Below are 12,625 nucleotides of genomic sequence, written 5' to 3' on the forward strand. Positions count from 1 at the left end.
CAACCTCAACATCTACTAGTAGGATAATGCTAATAAATGACGGTACAAATATTCAACAGTCATCTTGCAGGTGATGTTTACAAGATTTTTAAGAACATACAAAAAATGTTTCTGATCAAACATTAAGTAAATGATTAGGATGCAAAAACTCTGTGTGTGTGTGTGTGTGTGTGTGTGATGTCCAAACATTGCATATACATACACAGACTTGGAGGAAATACAACAAATGGTAAGCAGTATTTGTCTCTGGTAAGATTCCTTTAATCTTTATTCTCTTTATACATTTTTGTGTTTTCTAACTATTCTACTTTTAGTATTATACTCTCATAAATAAAAAATAATTTTACCTTAAATAATCAAAAAAATCGTAAAACTCAAATGATAAAAGTACACAAAGGTGACTCACAACTATTGCTTCTATTTATTTTGGGTTTATTTTTATTTTATTTTTTTAAAGAGAGAGAGAGAATTTTTTTAATATTTATTTTTTAGTTTTCGGTGAACACAACATCTTTATTTTATTTTTATGTGGTGCTGAGGATCAAACCCACGCATGCCAGGCGAGCGTGCTACCGTTTGAGTCACATCCCCAGCCCTGGGTTTATTAAATAGATAAATAAATGTATGCATTAAGGAATATGTATGTTTACTTTTCAGAATCAACTTAAATTTCTCCTCACAAGATTATAGAAGATGTCAATGATGGGTGTCTTCTATAATAACAACTACCAACTGGCCTGGGAATAGCAAATATAATTGTCCACTCTCCAGAGCAGACCTTGCTGTGACCTTTAATGAGCCACAGCATTAGCAGGGAAATTATTGCTTCAGTCTAGTAAACTTTTTTTTTTTTTTGTGGGGGGGGACGGGTAGTAGAGATTGGACCCAGGAGCAATTAACCACTGAGCCATATTCCTCTCCTGTTTTATTTTTTATTTGGAGATGGGGTCTCACAAAGTTTCTTAGGGCCTCACTAAGTTGCTGAGGCTGGCCTGGCAGTTCAGTAAACTTTGACAAGCATGTACTGCATATTAGTTGGATTGTAGTAGCTGCTTCTGAGATTGTGGAATTAACAAGATGTGACTCCAACCATCAAGAAGTACAGGTTGCCTACGTGAGGCAGACCTGAGTGGGTAATTAGCACAGGTGTGCTAAGGACTTCGATGGAGATACTGCAGAAATGCAGTGGGAATAAAGAAGAGCTATAAATTAATTCAGACCCTCATAGATGGCAATTTTTTTTGGCTTACGTCTAAATTTTTAAATAAAAACAATTCACTTTATTTAGGGAAATATTTTTTTTTCAATCTATGGAAACCAATATTCTTTATCCATGAGAATATATTAGTTTTTTTAAGTGTTCAATGGTATTTTATAATATCTTTCTAGGTTTTAAAAATTTTACCTAAGGTGCTGAGAGAACTGGAAATCCTTATGTATCAAAATGAAACTAAACCCCTCTCTCTCACCATACACAAAACTCAACTCAAAGTGGATCAAGGACCTAGGTATTAGACCAGAATGAGCCCAATAGAGGAAAAAGTAGGCCCAAATCTTCATCACACCAGATTAAGCCCCAACTTTCTTAAGAAGACTCCTAAATCACAAGAAATAAAATCAATAATTAATAAATGGGATGAATTTAAACAAAAAAGCTTCTTCTCAGCAAAAGAAACAATCAATGAGGTGAAGAGAGAGCCTACATTCTGGGAGAAAATTTTGCCTTACGCACATCAGATAGAGCACTAATCTAAAATATTCAAAAAACACCAAAAAAACCAACAACCCAATCAATAAATGGGCTAAGGAGCTAAACAGACACTTCTCAGAAGATATACAATTGATCAATAAATGTATGAAAAGATATTCAACATCTCTAGTAGTCAGAGAAATGCAAATCAAAACTACTCTAAGATTTTTTCTCACACCAGTCAGAACAGCAGCTACCAAGAATACAAATAACAGTAAGTGCTGACAAGGATATGGGGGAAAAGGCACACTCATACATTGCTGCTGGGGCTGCAAACTGGTGCAACCAGTTTGGAAAGCAGTATGGAGATTCCTCAGCAAATTTGGAATGGAACTTCCATTTGACCCAGCTATCCCACTCATCTATATATACCCAAAGGACTTAAAATCAGCATATCATAGTAATGCAGCCACATCACAGCAGCTCAATTCACAGATGCCCTTCAACAGACAAATGGATAAAGAAACTGTAGTATATGTACACAATGGAATATTACTCAGCATTAAAAGAGAATAAAATTATGGCATTTGCAGGTAAATGGATGGGGTTAGAGAATATCATGCTAAGTGAAGTAAGCCAATCCCCAAAAACCAAAGGCCAATGTTCTCTCTGATAAGTGGATGCTTATCATCCATAATGGTGGGGAAGGGCATGGGGAAAATGAAGGAACTCTGATTGGGCAAAGGTGAGGGAGGAAAGGGGAGGGAGTATGGGGGCAGGAAAGATGGTAGAATGAGATAGACATTATTACCCTAGGTAATGACTGCACATATGCTGTGACGCTACTTTGTGTACAATCAGAGAAATGAAAAGTTGTGCTGCAATTGTGTACAATGAATCAAAATGCATTCTACTGTCATATACACCTAATTAAAATAAATAAATAAATTTTAAAAGTGTTTTACCTAAATATTCACATATATCCTCTACAGCTTCCTTTTAATAATATGGGAACTTGTCTTACCATCACTTAAGGGCCAAGGACAAGAAGAACAAGACAAAAGCCTCTGTTGACTGACTTTTCTTTTTTACTGCTGTATTCCTATCTGAAAAGTGAAAATGGAAGCAATTTCTGAGCCGGAAGCACTTCTATGTTCAGACACTTTTTCTTCAAGAAACTTTTCTACTGTAGAACTAGTACAGTAGAACTAGTGAGGAAGAACTAGTACTGTAGAACTAGTGGGGAAGAACCCACGGCCATTCTAACTGTCCCCTGCCCTATTTCTCTGGACCCAGAAAGTCTCTTGCCTGAAAGGCAGGCAGGCATCTTTGGGGAGCTGATATTTCTATTTCTATTAGGGAGCAGGACAAGAGTGATAATTGCTGTCAAAGGCCTGGGGCATCACGCTGACTTAGCTTCTCTCCCCACTTGTCCCTCATCCTCATTAATGTAATTTGGGGGGTAGACAAAGAGGGAAGGAAAGACTCCAGTCCCTTAAGGAGATAATGTTGTAACCTAAGTTTGTGTGACATAAGGCTTGTAAACCTGTATGCACAAGTACCAGAGGACATGGTGTTCTGACACACTCAAGTGTTCAATATTTATGGATAGAGCTAGTAAGAGTTTGTCCATGCAGATTTTTAAAAAGGAGGGAATATTTGGCTTGAACAGGAGCAAAACATGATGTTTATATTAAGTGGAAGTTAAAACTGCTTTATTCAAGTTTGCTTCAAACTCAGAGATTCTAAAGGTCTAGTCTTGGTTTCAAGTGAAGCCAAATTTTGTCATTTTAATGATGCATTTAGGAAATGGGGGGAAATGGAATAGAATCGAAGTCTTTGGGCAGTATAAACATAAGCAAGATTGTGATGCTTGAACATGGTTTACCATGTCAAAATCTGCCCTAAATATTTTTATTCTCTGTGTGCTCCAGTGTCTGGGTGGTCTGAACTCATCCTGCAGCCTCTGGAAAGGCGCAGTCTCTCTCCCATCTCTCAGGACTTGAAGCAGTTGCTCACCAGCCATGTTGCACGAACAACATAACCGCCAGATAAACCTCAGAGATACTGCAGACCAATCACTTTAAAACAGTCCAATTAGTTTGAGTCTTGTGTTTAGTTCAAATCATGCCCTCAGAAAGGTCGTGTGAAAACCTCTAAAGAGGATTTGATGACACCATGTTCTCAGAAAACCATCAAGTCCCAGAAACTGAAAACACAGTCTCCTCCTTCCACACCAGAGTTCCAGGTGGGGCCTCCTCCACCACACCACTGGCACCTGGTCAGCCCAGGAGCTAACAGCAATTTGAAAGGAGGTTTCTGAACAGAAAACCCCACTGAGCAAAACTTACTGGGCATTGTGCTGTGAAAACAGTCACATGTAAGCTTTGCCCCAGCTCACAGAGGGCCAGGGACTTGCTCAGCCCGTCAAAGCACCAGTGTCACCAACAGCCTCTGCAATAGCTTTACCTCTGGGCTTCGGTTCTTGCCTGGACCCTGCCATCCACCCCTGCATCTTTTCCTCACACACCTCCTCCACTTGGGTAAGGAAAGTAAGTCTGTTTCTCCTCCAGAGCTGTTTTCTTCCCCTCCAGTGTCTTCCATCCTCACTCCAGTTAAGGCTGCTGCCTTCTACAATGAGCTGCCCTTGCAAGCCTGAAGGCCTGCTCTCTACCTCTTAAGAAAGACAGGTGCTTTCTTTTGTGGTGTTCACCACCAGAAGAATTCCTCCACCAGATCAAAGTCTGAAAAGGCAAAACATGAACACTAACAGTTCCCACAAGCTCCCTTTTGATAGGACATGAGATAAGCAAGTAGAAGCACACAGTTTGCAAAACAAGTCTAGCTATTCACAGAATAACTTAGCAGAGAACAGGACTCATCTGTAGACATGGGTTTTCAAAATCTTAAATTATATTTGAATGGAGAATTCTAAAGTGAGTTTTTCATATTTTCCATGCTCCTAGTGAAACCGTTAGAATCCATGAATGCCTTATGTTTTACATGGAAGGTTTCCCCAAAAGCTCGTGATTGGATTATGAGGTCTATGGTCTAATGGGTGGATTAATCCATTTGATGTATGAATAATTTGAAAAGACCACTGCACTGGATGATAATTTTTAGCAGATGAAGTGTGGCAGATAGGTTACTGGGCCATACCTTTGGGGTTTATATTCTGTCCCTGGAAGCTTGCTCCCTTTTTGCTTCCTGGCTGCCCTGAGTTGAACAGCTTTCCTCCACTAATTCCTTCCACCATGATGTTTTGCATCATCTCAGACCCAGAGCAACAGAGTTGGCTAACCATGAATTGAACCTGTGAAAACATGAACCCCAAATACGTTGTTCTCAGGCATTTTGTCACAACAATGAAAAGCTGACTAATGCACACCTAAAGAAAAAAAAAGTCAATAAAATAAAAAATTAATTATTCCATTCCTACTTTTCTTTTTTTTTTTTAATTTTTTTTATTGTGGGTTGTTCAAAACATTACAAATTTCTTGACATATCATATTCCACACTTTGATTCAAGTGGGTTATGAACTCCCACCTTCACCCCATACACAGATTGCAGAATCACATCAGTTACACATCCATTGATTTACATATTGCCATACTAGTGTCTGTTGTGCTCCGCTGCCTTTCCCATCCTCCCCCTCCCCCCTCCCCACCTCTCCCCTCCCCTCCCCTCCTCTCTCTCTACCCCCTCCACTGTATAACCCTGAGGGTCTCCTTCCATTACCATGCAATTTCCCTTCTCTCTCCCTTTCCCTCCCACCTCTCATCCCTGTTAAATGTTAATCTTTTTCTCCTGCTCTTCGTCCCTACTCTGATCTTAGTTACTCTCCTTATATCAAAGAAGACATTTGGCATTTGTTTTTTAGGGATTGGCTAGCTTCACTTAGCATAATCTGCTCTAATGCCATCCATTTCCCTGTAAATTCTATGATTTTGTCATTTTTAATGCAGAGTAATACTCCATTGTGTATAAATGCCACATTTTTTTTATCCATTCGTCTATTGAAGGGCATCTAGGTTGGTTCCACAGTCTTGCTATTGTGAATTGTGCTGCTATGAACATCGATGTAGCAGTGTCCCTGTAGCATGCTCTTTTTAGGTCTTTAGGGAATAGACCAAGAAGGGGAATAGCTGGGTCAAATGGTGGCTCCATTCCCAGCTTTCCAAGAAATCTCCATACTGCTTTCCAAATTGGCTGCACCAATTTGCAGTCCCACCAGCAATGAACAAGTGTACCCTTTTCCCCACATCCTCGCCAGCACTTGTTGTTGTTTGACTTCATAATGGCTGCCAATCTTACTGGAGTGAGATGGTATCAATCATCAACTTAAATTACACATTTTTACAGATATCAGTAGGGAAAAGCATTATTTGAGCATGGGCTCCTAGTGAGAAATGATCATCAATAAAGTATGGAGATTTCTTGGAAAATTGGGAATAGAACCACCATTTGACCCAGCTATCCCTCTCCTCGTTCTATAACCAAAGGACTTAAAGACAGCATACTACAGGGACACAGCCACATCAATGTTTATAGCAGCACAATTCACAATAGCTAAACTGTGGAACCAACCTAGATGACCTTCAATAGATGAATGGATAAAAAAAATGTGGCATATATACACAATGGAATATTACTCAGCAATAAAAGAGAATAAAATCATGGCATTTGCAGGTAAATGCCAGTTAAGGCTGCTGCCTTCTATAATGAGCTGCCCTTGCAAGCCTGAAGGTAAATTGATGGTGTAGAGAAGATAATGCTAAGTGAAGTTAGCCAATCCCAAAAAACCAAATGCCGAATGTTTTCTTTGATATAAGGAGGCTGATTCATAGTGGGGTAGGGAGAGGGAGCATGGGAGGAATAGACAAACTCTACATAGGGCAGAGGGATAGGAGGGGAAGGGAGGAGGCATGGGGTTATTAATGATGGTGGAATGTGATGATCATTATTATCCAAAGTAAAGGTAAAAAGACATGAATTGGTGTGAATATACTTTGTATACAACCAGAGATACGAAAAATTGTGCTCTATATGTGTAATAAGAATTGTAATGCACTCCTCTATCATATATAAATAAAAAAATATAAAAGAAAATTAAGCCCAATGCTTCTCATATCCAAGGAACTATGACAGAAGCTGAAAGGTAACATTCAAGACACACTTTGATATCCACTTAAGAAACTAGCAATTGTAATAAAGGTTGATTATCTGATGCTTAACTTTAGCTAAAAAAAATGCAAAGAAGACTGGCTTGTCAGTTTGCTGGTGGCCAGTGCAGAAGTTGATCCGAAGGGGATATGGTCTGATGTTAGTGCCTCTCCTTTCTTCCCTTTCTTCCTTTTTTCCCTTGATCATTAGTTCTAAACAATGGTGCTTTTGGTACCATTCAACTATTTCAGAACTATGTAGCATTATAAAATTATGGAACTAATATATCCATCCCAGCTTCTAGTTAGTAATCCAACTATGATAAATGTCTTACTGTAAGAAAACTGTAATAACCATGCAGTTCCAATCTTTTAATTGCCCTTTATCTCACCTAGAGAAGGTAAAAATGTAGGAAATGTTCCTGGGCTGGATTACCCTGTCCTCCCTCCAAGCTCTCTGCAGAAATACTTCTGGTTCTAATCTCCCTGGGGACTCATCTCTGACACTGTAACTTAAGCCTTTTCAAGATCCTTGGGCAGACTTTCATTCTAGGACAATTTTTCTCAGTTATATATTGAACTTCCTAATTTATGATGAAGTCCAAAACATGAGCAAAGATGAAGAATCAAATTTTAGTTTTCTTTATCTACGCATGATCATTTCCCCTGTCCTTTATTGCCTTCCCTGGAAATAATGACTCCATGTTCTTGAAGATTCTCCTCTCCTTTGAATATCTGTAGGACCTTAACACTGTACCCACACCATGGGACTTTATATAGCCTAAAAAACAAAACAAAAACAGCAGACACAACCCCCCAACATTAGTCTGCTACTGAAGAAAGGAGAAATTCTAACCAGCACACCCTGAATGACAACTCACACTGTTTAGATGATGTGCACCATCACCTGCAAAGGACATTCTCACCAGTTAGAAGCTTAATTCAAAAACTACTTGCCTTAAACCATTTTTGACACTGCATTGCACTGCCTCTGCTTTCTGGCAACTACCATCCTTTCTACTCATTTTCTGCTGCCATCCTCTTTCTATTCCTAAGAACTTACGCTTAACCGTCTTCAGGGTACCACTTCATACCCTGGTGATTTAGGCTGGTTCTTCTCCAGTTATGTTACTTGGGTGATGATTATCTTGCTTCTCCTGGTAGCCTGGGACCTTCTTTGATCTGTGTCATCTTCTAGGCACCCAGACCTAGCAAATGAAACCTGAAATTAAAAAAAAAAAAAAGATTATGAATTTATATAAAAGGACAGTGGGGCTCTCTTATTTAGCATAATCAAGACCAGATAATCCATCAGTTCATTAAAACTCAGTGAGTGCAGAAGTACTGGGTGCACCAGAGAGCAAGCAGCCTTCTAACAGCAAGTGCATGAAGGTAGGGACCACAACCTATGAAGAGGGAATGGTGACTGCTAGTTAAGCTCGAGTTGATTGAGTAGGGGTAGTCAATAAAGCCTCTAATCTTTAATTTCTTTATAATACCCACCAAGATTGACCTGCTAGCCTAGTAAGAAAAAGAAGATAGAAAACGTAAGATTTAAGTTGAACAATCTACCTAAACTTTAGACTTTCCCAGAGGCAGCAAGTTCAAGGAAGCAGCTCCTTCAGAAACTGCATTCCACTTACTCAGGACTCAGAATATCTTATGAAAATTGTCAGTGACCTTGGCTGAGGATTTTCATCAAATGCAGATGTTAAGCACAAAGAATTCAAATCCAAATCCCAAAGCCCACGGAACATGCATAATAGAAGTCCTAGACTACTAGTAACTCAATAATAGCATGGTATGATTGGACCAAATCACAGAGATAATTGCAACTTGGGACGTTATTTGTTCATCTATTTGAAATCTTGGAAGGGACTCTGTGCCGCACAGTAAGAAGGCTCTGAGTCTACGCCCTCTCCGTTGTTTGGACAGTGCCAGCCACAGCATGTTTTAACAGCACTGTTGCTCGCTAGGTGCCAATGTGGTTTCACCAGCAAGTGCGGGCAAGGATGTTTTTTAAAAACCAGAAGAATTGCTGCCAAACCAGGGAAACAACTACTAAATCTATCTCCTCTTGAAAAAAAAAAATTCTGTATTCGTTCTTGGTGAATCTGTATCAAAAGCCATCATGTCAGAAGCATACTTAACTCCAGGGCCTGACTGAGAAGCCCCTGGCAGGGCACCCAGACCTGTGATCAAAGTATCAAGTGATCTCCCCGATCCCCTTTTTTGGTTCACATACAGCCCTGGCCAAGCAACAAAGGGAGCAAACTCAGAGGAAATTGAGGCCCTGAAAGGAGACGTAGGTAAAGATGGACAGCCTGGGAACAATCACCCGCTGTGTGAAGAACATCTATCATTAAAGGGGCTTGTTTTTGAAGTTTTGTTTTTAAGCAAAAAGGAAGGAAGAGGACGAAGAGTGGAGATGCAGAAAGCCAAATTCATAAGTATTTGTGTGATTATAACTACTAAAAAGTATCCGTAAATCCTATCAATACATATGCTACCTTCTTCCTCTACTCCTAGCCTATGACTAGATGATTTGCTTCTCAAGAGTGAGGACATTACCTTTTCAATCTTTGCCCTTCCAATGCTTTACATATTACTCCACACAGGGCAGCTCCTCAGCAAGGGCCATCTGGCAGAGCAGACAAGAGCAGGGTCTGCAAGCAGACGACCTGAGTTCAAATCCCAACCTCCAACCACCTCGAGCACATCACATGGCCTGTCTGCTCCTTGCTTTCCTCAGTGGAATGTTAATCACTCAGACAAAATGATTCCTGAGTAGTAAGTTGTAGTAGGTGCTTAATAAACATTGGCAATTATTATTAACTAACTACAACTCACTACTCTTTGTGTACAAGGATCCCCATGACACACTGGTTCCTGGAAGAAAGGACTGTAACATGGAAATGGAATTCTCGGTTAAAATGATATTGGAGCATGGATCATCTGGAGCCATCAAAGTTAGGTTCCCAGAAATAATGGATGGAATGAATGGGGAAAACTCCTACAAACTAATAACCTGAGCAGCAGGCCAATTGTGCATCTGCAGACCAAGTGGACAGTATCCTGACATAGATACAGGAAACCTAAATTGCAGTCTAGCTCTTCCCTTAACTGGCTACATGGTTTTGGTGTTATCACTTGTCCTCTCTGGACTTCAATGTTTTTATATATGTAGTGAGAACATTGTTATTGAAATGCCAGACACTAGAATTTCCTGCTGTGATAGAATGCTTTATATCTGCCCCTGTCATTATTGAACACTTTAAATGTGGTAAGTACCACCAAGGAACTGTATTTTTAGTGTGTGTGTGTGTGTGTGTGTATGTGTGTGTGTGTGTATATGATTAACTTAGATTTAAATGCCCATAGCTACCTATAGCCAGTGGCTACCAAGTTGGGCAGTACAAATAGATTATTTTCTAAGATCTTTCCTGGGTCTAGAGTTCTGTGATTCACAGGGCTCATCTCAGTAAAAACGTGGAAAATAAGTATTGTTACAGAGGATTTTAAGAGCTTATCTGGTCCCTAGGGTTTGTGTACTTTGGAAGGCAACTAAAAACAAATATGTAAAAAGAGACATTTAAGAAGAAAATAGATCTTGAGAAATTAGGGGTGGTCCTGCCTGGAGGCAGCGCAGTACTCTCATGATTCCCAGTGAGATTTTCCAAGTCTTTCAACAAACCCGGTTTGAAATGGCTTACCCTCTAAAAAACAATAGCCCGTACCTGATATTTTTATAGCATTTACTCTGGACAGACTAATTTAATTCCCAACCACCATGTGACATAGGAATAGTATTATTCCCGACTTACAGATAAAGAAAGGGAGGCACAGAAATGTTGAGCAATTTGTCCCCAGGCCATCCAGGATATGAACCCAGAAGGTTAGCTGTAGTGTCTCACTTTGTGAAAATGAAAACAAACATCTTAATGAATAACAGCACACGTACAGAGTAGTGCTCAAATCAATGGTGGGCAGCTGATTAATTTTCATAAAGTAAACACATCCCTATTATTTCCAGAATATTATCGGTTTCCTAGAAGCCTCCATCAATCACTACTCACCCGAACCCGACTAAGAATAATCTTCATGCTGATTTCTAAAACCATAGATTAGCAGAAGGGGTACTTTAACCACTATGTTATATAGCCCTGAAGACAGTATTTGGAAACTACTACATTCTTACAGCCAAGAGAAGAAACACACACACATATCACAAGAGTGGGAGCTATTTGGTGGTCTCAAATCCTTCAGTGGTAAAAATAGGCAATTTATGGACAGGCAAAGAACTCATTCATTTGGTGCATATTTATTGAGCATCTACTGTGTGGCAAGGACCATCCTTAGCACTGGGTTTTCGACATTGATCAAATCAAGTTCCTGCCTCATATAGCTTTTAATCCTTGATCAAGTTCATCAGTTGAAAAGTGTCTTAGAGTGGAGGAGGCTTACTCAGTGGTTTGGGGTGCAGAGACAGCCTTAGGGGTGGTGCCAGTGGTACTGCTGCATCCCAGAGGAGAATCGCTATGGACTTGGTCCCTAGAATTTTAGCAGTCTCCTGGAATTTTGGAAAGGTGACAATTGGAGCTCATTGCATGGCTTCCCACTAAAAATAACTTTATAAACAATTTCTAAATACTGCCTTTATAAGCAATAACTTAAGAAAAGTCTACAAGCTTAATGTAACCAGAAAGATTACAACATGAGATGGGAGATGTGGGAATATTGCATGGTTGGGGGAAAAAGTCACCAGGGAACTCCACCCAAGATGATGAGGAATGATTGCTCTCTACCGACAAGCAACTGAGCAATTCTCACTAATATTTTCCGGAGGGAGAGAAAGACTGATGCAAGACAGTAAAGAGTTCAGAGGGTGTTTCCAAATATATTCTTGTATATCCAAAAGCAAAGGACCAATAATAGTTTTTTAAAAAATTAGCTTCCACATCCTCCTGAGAATTAAGCTCCCCCCATTGCTATGGCCCAGATACGTCTAAGTCCGCCCAGAGAGACTCCTGTAACTGTCCAGTGGCTCAGGGAGAATAGAAAAGAAAGCCAAGTCTTCCATGCACCCACCCGTCTTGCTTTTTCCAGAGTCAACTTGATCTCCCCGCTTGAAACGCACTTGCTAATATGACTCTTGGGAATTGTGCAAACCTACCGACACACCACGAGGTCAGCTGTTTAGACATTGTAGGGTTTTCTTAATGCTGAGAAAATAGCATGGGAGCCCTGCAGGAACTGTGCCATTACTGTGTTTTTCTTATCCCAGCTCGGTTCTCACACTAGCTGGAGCTCTTGCATCTACTGTACAATGAAAACATACTGTGGGAACAGCTGAAATTGCATCTCAGGGGAGGAGACGGGCTGCATTATCTCTTATTACCCAACTCCTTGCTCTCCAAACCCGTCTCACCCATCTTTGAGTCAAATCCACATTGCTCATGGAGCATTATCAGCCCTGAATGTCCCAGTCTATTTATTGTAAACAGGGAGTGGAGTAAGCAGCAAACAGGACTTCTACCCACAGAGAGCTGCAAAGGGCTTGCGGGGAAATCCAAGTCCAGAGAGGACAGCTAGTGCTCACTGAACTGAAAGAGTAGCCCCAGGTTCTTTCCTATAAATGAACAGAATGACAGGCAGCCTCCTGGGAGCTTTGCAGTGCTGCAGAGGAGCAGCCAGGCTTAAGCAAGAAATTCTGCACAGCCCGGGAGGTTCTGAATTAATGTAAAGTCTGAGCAAGAAAAATGCCCCACTTCT

The 12,625-nt window shown here is 40.2% G+C and overlaps 1 long non-coding RNA gene across 1 annotated transcript in view; it reads right to left on the bottom strand.

Moving 5' to 3' along the window:
• Window positions 1-419: 419 nt before the first annotated feature.
• Window positions 420-12,625, bottom strand: part of LOC124100669 (uncharacterized) — a 31,149-nt gene continuing 18,943 nt past the window's right edge. The window contains exons 2-3 of the long non-coding RNA XR_006854377.2: window positions 7,917-8,075; window positions 420-5,003 (exon numbers count right to left, since the gene is read on the bottom strand). This is a non-coding gene — a long non-coding RNA (uncharacterized LOC124100669). The remainder of the gene's footprint in view (window positions 5,004-7,916; window positions 8,076-12,625) is intronic.

This window comes from Marmota monax, unplaced genomic scaffold (genome assembly GCF_021218885.2).
Source record: "Marmota monax isolate L192 unplaced genomic scaffold, Marmota_monax_Labrador192_F-V1.1 WCK01_AAM20220418_F8-fsc00037, whole genome shotgun sequence".
Classification (NCBI taxonomy): Eukaryota; Metazoa; Chordata; class Mammalia; order Rodentia; family Sciuridae; genus Marmota; species Marmota monax.